Raw genomic sequence first — 11622 nt, forward strand, 5'->3', positions numbered from 1 at the left:
AAAAAAAAAAAAAATACCTCATATTTGTAATCTGACAGGTCTTCAGAGAATATGGAATTGATGTCAAAACCTATAATACTGGAGGTATATATAGGTAACAAAATACCTTCTATTTTGTATTGGGATTTGTATAATTCAATTCAAATAGAAAAGTAAAATTCCAATCCAAAGTTGGATAGAAAAGCAAAAGAAAGGAAATCTTACAATCCAAAGTTGAAGTGGAGTGAAAAAAAAAAAAAAAAAAAAAAAAAAGAAGAAGAAGAAAAAGGAAAGTTGGATACTTCGAGTCCCATTTGAAAAAGGAGACAAGTCCTATGAAACTTGAGACTCGAAGTGGGGGCAATTTGTAGACACTAAAAATTTAGTGGGTTTTGGTTTTGACAAATTGACCCATCAAATAATAAGTTAATGTTTAATTATATTATTTAACTGGCTCAAGCTTGGTTCACTTAAATTATTTAATTAGCCTAGATGGTTAAATAAAAAAAGTTAATATTTCCTAATAAAATATATTTGGAATAATTATTTTTAAGGATAATTATCATAATATAACCGGCCAAGGCAGTTATTATTTTATCCTTATCTGGAGATGACACATGTCATCATCCTATTAATCTAAAAAGCTTATAAATAGAGGCCTGAATGAAGAAAAAAGGGAGACAAATTCAAAGTCCAAAAATCCAGAGACTCAGAAGGTCCAAAAATTGAGAGAATTAGAAATTCAAAGGGCCAAAAATCCAGAGGGCAAACTTGAAAGCGAAGAACACCAAGCACATCCAAAGTCGTGCCGTTCTTCACTAAATTTAACAAATCATCTCTGAAAATGAAAAACAACAAGTTCATCAAATCATGCCGTTTTTCATCCAAATTCCACGGTGATCAATAACAAGCACATCAAATCGTGCCGTTCTTCATCAAATTCCACGGTAATCAACAACAAGCACATCCAAAGACGTGTTGTTCTTCCTCAAACTCAACAAAGGACACAAATTCAGAATTCAGAAGTCTAAAAATTCAGACACAAATTCAGAATTCCATAATTCCAGAGAGAAACTCTCATCCCCAACATCTAAACCTAAAAGCAAAGAACAACAAGCACATCAAATCATTCCGTTCCTCATCAAATTTCACGATGATCAACAACAATTACATCAAATCGTGTCGTTCTTCATCCAAATTCTACGGTGATTCAAGATCAAGCACATATAGCCCTTGCATCTAACCAACAAAAAAAGGAGATCAAATCAGAGGACCTTATTCTTTGTAAAGAATATTATAGAGGGTACTCCAATTTTTCCAAATTAATAAATATTATTTGCTCCATATTTTGTTATTATTTGCAGACTACAAAATTTGTGTGTATAATCACTAATCTGGAGTTTAAGGCTACATTTTTATTGTTTGTATGGAGTTGGATCCTGGTGTGGTCTTTGTCGTCCTACCACATAAGCTTAAGAGTGTGCATTAAGGCGAGGGCCAAGTTTTACATTTATATTTTGCCACTACTACCTTTCACTAAAAATATAGTTATGGCAAGTAGGGATCGTCCCAAGGGATTGTGAGGGTCGCAAAAGGTTGTGGAATCAAAATTAGGGTTAGTAGGTCGAGTGATCAAAAGATTGGTTGGTGGTTGAATTAAGCTAAGATACGCTTTAAACTAAACAATAATGCAATAGAGGTAAAATAAGAGAGAGAGAGAGAGATTTTGGGTTTTAGAGATTACCACTAAGCATAGCTCCTCTACACCTTTCATGAATGATTAATGAGGGGAAAGGCATGTATTGTGACAATGGTGTGTGTGTGTGGTTGTTTCAACAAATATGGATGACAAATTAAGCACATATTGTCTAAGCAACATAGTGGATAGCACAACATATCAAATTAAGCCATTAATCCTTTCTTTAAGCTCACAACCAAACACAACACAAAATTAGAGAAATATGCCACTTGCTTTTAAGAGTATGGAACATCAAATAACAAGCATGGATTGTCCTCCCATTTAACATCTAGCTACCACTACACTACAATTAAGCTAATGACATGAAATAAAGCTAATTAAACTAAGGGAGAGGTACAATCCATCAAGAAATAAGTATGAACCATTAAATAAACCACAAGGACATTCCATTAAGCACTATGTCTTGACAATCTCTAGATCTATAGCATTAATACACATATACATGCATCAACAACACAAGAAATAGAGGCAAACACATGAACATCTATTCTAGCATACATAGACATATGGATAGAATGAAATGATCAATTGGAAGCATTAAACCATACAAATCATTGAATAAATAAGATCTATATATATAAATATGTCAAAACAAGAATCACAATACAAATCCGCTAAAAAATACATAAATCAAGATATAGAAAGCATGCTTAGGGCTAACTCTAGCCCCAAGAGGATGTCTAGCCACTCATGGATGGTGTCCTCCAACCCTCAAGGGCTAACTCCATGGTAGAGATTTGCTCCTTGGTTGATGAAGAGTCTCCAATAGTGTCTCTAGCCTCCTCATCCTCTTTTCTTCCTCTCCAAGAGTTCTACAAGGTATAATATGATATATGGTGTAAAAGTAATCCTTATCCTTATATAGGTAGGTCAAATGACACCCAAAATAAGTTGGGGTCGTACAGTAAATATTCCCCAATGATTGGATAAATGACAACTTTTATTAGCTGAAAATTTAACTTTTTCGCACTGGAAGAAGTTCGATCGATCGAACCTTGGACTTGGATCGATCGAACATGCTGAGATCTATCGAACTTAGGCTGGATCGATCCTCAATGGTGGCGCCTTTTGGGATAAAAACAAATCTGAGATATTTTGAACATATTTTTGGGAAAAGGACAAAAGCGGTTAGCAGGGTGGTACAGCTAGATAAGATCTGGCATCTGGATAAGGACAAGAAGGTTCGATCGATCGAAGAATGATGTTGGATCGATCGAACATTTGGGATCTCTGAAAATGACATCATGGCTTGGATCTATCTTGAAATGCTGAGATCGATGGAAGTTCGATTGATCGAAGGATGATGTTGGATCGATCGAAGATGCTGAAATTCCATCTTTGTGCTTCCTTTTGCTCTACTTTGCTCCTTTCTTTGATCCCAGAATTGCTTCATTTCTGCTCTTATTTGGTTAAGTTAGCTTATTTAGGGGATAAGTACCTGAAAATGAAAATAACATGAAATCAATCTAAGATGGGAAAATAAGATAGATAAAGGTCCTAGAATACCTAAACTTAAGGGGTTTAAATGCGCACTTTTCAGCGCTCATCAGATCCTCTAAGTTAAAATTCTTTAAGTTATCATAAGTTGAATTTTCTACATAATGAAATGTGTCATTTATTATATATCTATTGTTTATGTTAAATCACTTTAGCTAATTTAATAAAAGTTAGGAAGCTGTACCGTTTTAAGATAGAAAAACTTTAAAATACCTTAACTATTTTTTTTCTAGTTGGTACTCACACAAACTTGTCTCTTTTGAAACTTGAACCCCTGACCTCCCTTTGAGAGGTAAGAGGCTAATACCGCTAAGCCATTGGCCTATTGGTAAATAATACCTTAACCATTTATGCTTCAATTTAAATCTGCATATAAATGCATCTACTTATTATCAACCAAAGATTAAGGCTCTGTTTGGCGTGGCTTCTGGATGTAAAAAGTCCTCATTATAATGGGCTTCTAAGAATGACTTTGTAAAAACCAATTGAAAAATAAAAGTCATTTGGTTAACCTTATTTTGTGTAGTCTTCCGTGTATAAAAGTGAAGTTCTGCTATTACGAGTTTACACTAATATCCTTACATAATATATATACCTTATGTTTGACACAATTATTGAATCATATTTGCACCAAATTTGTCATCTCAAATATATATATATATATATATATATATATATTATTTAAAGATTGTCAATCTTCAACACCTCATGAAGCCAAAAAAAAAAAAAAAGGTTGTTTACTCAATGATGCATAAATAAATTAAAAAAATGACTGCACCACAATTTTTTTTTACGCATCTTTGTTAAGAGCAAATGACTGCACCACAAAATTTGTTCACTCATCTTTGTCGACAGTTAATAACTGCCCCACACAAAAAGAGTTCATATTGTCACCAAAGTAAGTTTCCTGAGGTTGGTCCCCATCTTACTATTCGTCAACACAAACTTGTAAAGCCACTTCTTTTGTTTTTTCCATTACTGTAAGCCAACTTATTACAAGGTAACATTTAGAATCCAAATATCAAAGCATGCGTGGTCTGGGAGTCTCAGAATTGGGGTGAATGGTTTAGTAGCCTATGCCATCAATATACTGTCATCCATTTACTTGGAAAATACTCTAACAATAGCATGAAGAATAACAACAAAGATGTTGATTACTACATTTAGGTGTGTATTAGTAAAACACAATATGCTGATTTAATGCAAATAAGCATGCCTATTGGGCAAAATAAGTCAAATTGCACCAAATAAATTCTTCGACTTTGAAACAACATATATAATTCAACTCCAAATATATCAATACATGTACACCTCAACAAAAATGTAATGATGTTAACTAGAAAGAAAAAAGAAGAATGGAATAAATTTTTTTTTTCCTAGTTGGGTACTCACACATGCATGCCTCCACTGAAGCTCGAATCCCTCACCTCTTTTTGAGAAGTAGGAGTTTGGTACTGTTAGGCCACCGGCCTATTGGTATTATATATGTTCAAAGCATCACAACTGACGGAAAACTTCATGTTAAATAACACATTCAAAGTAATGAATTTGAGAGGCCTACGAAAGGTGTAGACAATTTACTGATGTTAAAAATTAATCTGACTTTTTCAAGTTCAATTTAGAGAATTAGAAATCCTTAAAATTGTAATTGTTAGAGATTTGTTGAATAGGAATGTTAGTTTTAAACTTCCAATAGGAGGAGTCTTCAACTACAAAATATATAGAATCTCTTCATTGGTGGAAGAAATTCTAGAGAGATAGAGATGAACATGCATAAACGTGATCCAAATAGGATTCGGATGAAGAATACCAACACTCAATTTCATCATTTCTTACACTCTTAAGCACCTTCAAAATTAACAAACATTCCACATTAATATATGAAATTGAAGGATAGTACGAGAGTGTATTCTTTGTGTGCCTCTCCCCTAATTTCATATAAGAATATGATTGGTTTTGAAAACCCTAACCCAATAATTTTCTCCCAGACATCGTATAAATCTGAGTAACTATTTGCTGCGATAGAACGTTGGCTAGAAAAAAAATAGCAGGCTTCCGGTGAGAGTGTCATCTACACCCTTTGTCGTCAACCCTCTTTGCAGAGAACCTTGCAACTAGAGATCCTCTTCTTATAATAAAATGGTGGAAGAAGGTTAATTTGGGAAGCATATTATAAATTGTAGACAAAATTGCTATCACAACATATAGCACTTAAATCCCTCATCGGCTTCCCAGGAAGTGGATTCAAAAGCCTCCTTTAATTGCTTCCATTAAACGGGCTTTTGAAGAGCTGGGCTTCTTAAGAAAGCCCATTTAAAAAAAATTACCAACCGCACACATTTTGTGTGGAATGCCTTTATGGGGTTAGAAGCCCGTTTTGGAAGCCCAGAAAGCCATGCCAAATAGTACTATTTCTAAATAATGAAGAAGTCTCTATTCTGTTAATATCATGGCAAACTATGCTCAAAACTTAAATTTTACAAAATTCATCTAATCAGACACTGTATACTATTAAATTGAAAACCTACTATTCAAGTTCATCCAAGCCAATACTATTATTTCAAAAAGAGGGTGAGGGAGCAATCTTTTTTGGGAAAAAGATGAGAGATCTTATAGGGGAGAAATGTTTACGTATTCGTAATTTTTTTTTTATTTATTATTATCTTAAAACGGTGTAGTTTTTAAATTTTATTAAATTAGCTGATGTTAGAGAAATTTTAACTTAGAGGATCCAAGTCCAAAATTTATATTATTTTTTAATCAACTGATTTTGGTTTGATCTATTCTTTTATTTTTTTATATTTTTATTTTCATTCCCTGAAAACAATTTTCTCCTTTTCGTTATATCAGGAGATTATTACTCTCCCCTAAATTTGAAAATAAATCTCTCTATATCTCTTGAGATGAGTGAATTAAAAACGTATTCTAAAATTAAGAGATGGTTTTATACAAACTCGTTCGAAAGAAACAAGGTGTACGTAGTATACAAGCTACTCATAAACGACCAAGTACATGACAAACATTTGGAGAAATCAAGTAATAATTCTTGTCATCACTTATCTAACTTTAATTTAAGACTTTTCTTCTCCCTTTTATTAGATGTATAATTATTTGTGTTTTCTTCTGTAGTTCACAAATGGTTCGGCCATGACGATAGTTCGGAGTTTTTAAATTTTGTGATGCTAGATAATTTTAATGATCCATCAAACGATTACTTAGTGGATGATATTTTCATTGCGGAAATAAAATTTTGGCTTATATATGAGGGGAAGAGTTTCTTATAACATTAAGGGCTACTTAATGGATGATACTTTTGTTAATTGCATAAGGCAAAGAGTTTGTTGTAAATAATAATTTTTAGTTTGAATTTATAATTTAAATTCCAACTTTGTTATTTATACATGGTTTACATTTTTATATATTAATTTATTCTATTGACAAGAGGGCATTATAGTTATTTTAACTCTTGAGGGAGGTATTGGCACTAAATCAATAGTCTATGAGGGTTTTATACTACACATGGATTTTTTAGCACTATATCGATAGTAGAGGGAAGTTTTTTTTGCACTTAACCCATATATATACATTGATATAACCACTAATATATTTACATCATTGATTACATCATCAATAACAATCACCGCCTTGGTGAGCAAATTTGTTATCTTAGCTTAGCATCGTACTCCGAAAGATATAAGAAATGAAACAATAAATTACCTACATACTGCTCTAAATTATGAAAAGACTTTCTTGATACATATTATGCCAAATGCAGTCTTTTTGCATGGACCAAAATTGCCCTTTTCAAATATTAGTTATATTAAATAATTAGATATTAAATTATATAATTAGACCGTTATAAGAATATTTAATTTAAATACTAATTAAAGTTAATTGAAGTCCTTGGTCTCTTCCCATATTATCCTAATGGCGCAGTGGTGCTGCACTTTCCATAAATAATGTGACGGAATAACTTACTTTAACAATCGTCTCACATTTTTTGTTTTTCATGTCATTCTCTTTGTATTTATCTTTCTTTAACTTTCTCTAGTAAATTTGTGATCATAAATTCATTTTAAACTTTCTGTTGATTAGCGCGTGGAACCTCCTTCAAACTAACTCTAACATATTGTGTGGATTCTTTCAAAATTATATTATGTAAGCCATGTTGGGTTGAAAGGTGAGTTGTCGATTTTTAAGTGCATTTCATAAAACAAGCTTAACATGAACAAACCCAAACTTAACAAGTCATAATCATAAGTATGAAAGAATATTCAGCTTGAGGGTTTAGAATTTACAAATTGGAGAGTTTTTAGAAAATTTAGAGCCTTATTTACTAATTTTAGGGTTTAGCCTTTGAGGAGTCATTTTATAGAAAATCATGAATTGTAATTGTATTTTAACATAGTTTTGTGTTATGATGTAGGACTTTTTTATTTTTATTTTTTGTTGTCTTGGGCTCCTGGTCTTTGGGCCTTTGCCTTTGGGTTGTGTGACTAACCAATAAAGAGATCGGGCAAAATATCATCAACATATAGGACAAGAAAAACAAAATTACTCCCACTGAACTTGAGGTATATACATTTATCCATAACATTCTCTTTGAACCTACAATTAGAAATCACTGTATCTAAATTCAAATACCACTGCTGTAAGGGGGGTAGGTTGTAATGACCCGGTCATTTTCCTTCCCTTCCTTTTTCTCAAATTTTACGGATACTATTAACCAATAAAATAACACGTCCACGATTATTATTATTTTTATTTTTCTTTTGTTCTTTTTGCAATACCAAGAAAGCTTACCTTATCATGTTGAAAGACCTAGCATATTTTATGATATCTATTTTTATTTATTAATTTAGTAAAAATGTAATTCGATGACTTTTTTAACTAACAATAATGACTTAAAATTCATTAATGTCATTACTTTTGTTAAATGATCCTTAAAAATTTAATAAAAAATACTAAAATTCAATTTTATCTATCCAATCGTGACTGCAAACCGTGGGCTGGCCTACTGGACAATTAGAATGGCATTAACAAAATTCTCTAGGCCCAGTAATGGTAGGGATTTGAGCTAACTCACACGATTCGCCAAAGAAGGTCAGCAATTTGTGTTCCGAGCGCGAATTTCTGAATTGAGAGCGGATTCGGCAGGAATTTGCGAATTCATTTTGAGAATTCGCGAACTCATGTTTTGGAATGCTGATTCAAATCATTCTCATTCAACATGTACTATCCAAGCATCACCGATGCAAAAAATCACCGTCTCTTTCATGAAATCTGACTTAGCCCCTCCATCTCTGACAAGAAATAAGAAAGAAAAAATTAATTTTTTAAGAAGAAATCAACCTTCCGATGCTTGACCTTATGATTTAAGAGAGATACAAAGTGACCAAATCCATGAAAGAAATAGAGTGAGTTGTGTGATTGGCATGAAGCGGGCTAGTGCCACTGGCAGATTATGCGATGGTCACGGTGGGGTTGACTTGCAGAAGAAGACTTTGCCGCTGGTTTTAGTTTCAGGTTTTAGGGTAAGGAAACTAATTATACTAGTACATTGGAAAAAGTTTTATTTGGATGATGGGTTGAGAACAATTATACTACATTGGGTCTTATTAATGAAATAATGCTTATTTCATTAATAAGAGGTGTTAGTTAGATTTGGGACGGTGTTTTCTGTGTTTTGATCCTTTGTATCTGCCCGATATTCTTGTTATAGAAGTCATATGGCGTCTGGCTTGTTTACTTGTCAGGATAAAAAAAATAATAATAATAATAAATGCTTATTGGACCGAACTTAGAATAATAAAGGTTAAACTTTTAGATGTAGAACAATACTCCTTTTATGGGTTTTAAAATTAAAGAGCTTGAATATATAATAATAATAATAATATTTTGGATATTGGCGCTCCCGTTTTCGCTCTCGCTCCCGCATTATGTGACATAGGATTTGAGTCCTCATCCTGGGCGGCTAGGACAAAATAACAAATTATTGGTTTAAAATCCATATTTAATAAGGATTTTGTTTTCCTTTTTTTTTTTTTGGAAAGTTTTATTTAAACTAGGATTAGTATTTAGAAACCAATGCTTAATTCTCTATAAATAGATATACATAGAAAGCTAATTAGTGTGGATACTAGTGATTAAAAGAGATTTGTTCAATTGATATGGAAGAAAGGATGGATATAAACCACAATTATCCCATCCACAACGGTAGTGAGGACGACGACATGACTACTGGTATTCTGTCTCTATCTCTTTATATATGTGTGTGTGTATATATATCCACGTACATATATTTGATAATTTGGCGAACTTGTATTGTTTATTGAAGTTTATACGGCATATCTATTTTCATTATTAGGTTTCAAAAAAATTCAATGTAAGATGTCTTTTTTAGTCAAATTAATTATTTAAATTTCTTCTAAAGTTGTTTAATTTTTCATTAGTGAGCTGACATTACCTCTCCATATTTAGCTTCAATATGGAGAGGAGAGGTAACAATAGTGACTTAACCATAGTGATTCCGGCCACTTGCTATATGCTTGTTGTCTCCGTCTCGGTTTGCAATTGGGTTAGTTTTTGATCGCCATCCATTCCGGCCACTTGCAAATCGCTTTTTTATTAAAAAATATTTTTCCTCCTCCGCCTTCCACCACCATGCCCTTGCCCTGCAGAAATCCATCACCTCCTTCTCCGTTGCCACTGTCGTCCCATACGGCGGTTTGCCCCAAAATTCGCCGTGTCCTTATACAGTTTCGATTCCAGGCCGCCGCCGTTGATGATTACATCCTTCGATCGGTGTTTGATTCAGTGTAGGCCGAAGTCTGAATTTCCTTCTATATGTCTCTGATGGGTTATTGTGATTGATATAGATATAGGCATGGACGGTGAGAACGAAGCTTTTGGATTTGAATTGGGGCTCAATTATTGGGTGTTGGGTCGGTGGTGGTGATGGGTGCCGGTGGGGAGGGGACAAACAACTTTGACACACAAACAACTGTGACCTAATATATTCGTGTATGAGTAAATACACACACTAATAAGAAAGCTCCTATTGATGGATTAATGAATTACTCCATATGATTACCACAATACTTCACTATTTTGACTTGGATAATTTCTTTTCATTCCATGGAATATAATCTGTTTGTTTCTTTAATGGGATCTAATATATCTTTCCATTAGAGCACCGCGATATGTTTATGAGTGCGAGAAAGAGGAAAACAAATTGGTGGAGAAATATAGAGAGATACATGAAGGGAGGGTTGTGAATTGGGTTTAGTTGATGCCTTTGCATGTATATGTCTTTAATTCTTTGGTTTATTTTCAATTAAGTGTATCTCTTTCTAAATTATAGTCTGTAATGTGGATTAACAATTGGCTATGGTGGTGGCCATGGTGGGAGGGATGAGGTGACTCTCTCTCTCTCTCTATATATATATATATAATGAACTTCCAATAGAAAAAGTAGATATATGCATGTGTGTTCTTAATCTTAGAATTGAGTTTTCCTCACTTTTTATTCTCTTGTTTTTTAATAATTTACAGGAATTATAAGAAGAAAAAGAGATGCTCCACCAGCTGATTACATACTTAAAATAAAATTCTCTATTTTGTGTGATATACTTTCTACTGCTGATGTACAAAATTACCAATTAGGAGCTTTTGAAGTTGGTGGTTACAAATGATATGTTAATCAAATCTTCTAGCAATTATTGTGTTGCATTCAAAACAACTTCTTGTTTGAGTTCATACAAACACTTTATATTCTATATATCGGACTAATTTTTATACAATTTTATAACTTTCTTACTTCCTTGTTTCATTTTTTTTATTGGAATTTACCAACTAAAGATAAATAACTACAACTATATATATATATATATATATATATATATATATATATATATATATAACAGAACTGTAAAAACAATTGATTTATGTGTTTGTCCGTGATTAATAACATAATTATTAATATTAAGTGATACTCCGTACTTATTATTTTATTTTGCAGGAAATTGCCTATATATCCTAATGGAGACTTGAAAAGAATAGGAAATGGTTATGTTTCTCTTTTATTTAGCACTCGGAGATGGAGATTTACTTCCTACTGGATTAGAGATTAGTATAGAATTTAAGTTATTTCTATATAATCATATTGAAGACAAATATTTGATTGTACGAGGTACCTCAAACCCTTTTCTCATGATTACCTTGATAGTCCTATAATATTTTTTATTTAAACAAATTGGGTAATTTACACCGACCTCCCCTATAGTTTGCCATAATTACAAGCGACACCCTTTCTGGTCCGAAAATTACTAAAATACCCTCTCCTTGGCATCTGAAATTACTAAACTACCCATCAGCTTTTAATTAAA

This window comes from Cornus florida, unplaced genomic scaffold (assembly GCF_030987335.1).
Source record: "Cornus florida cultivar Cherokee Brave unplaced genomic scaffold, ASM3098733v1 CherokeeBrave_3.0.0_Hap2_Chr05, whole genome shotgun sequence".
Taxonomy (NCBI): Eukaryota; Viridiplantae; Streptophyta; class Magnoliopsida; order Cornales; family Cornaceae; genus Cornus; species Cornus florida.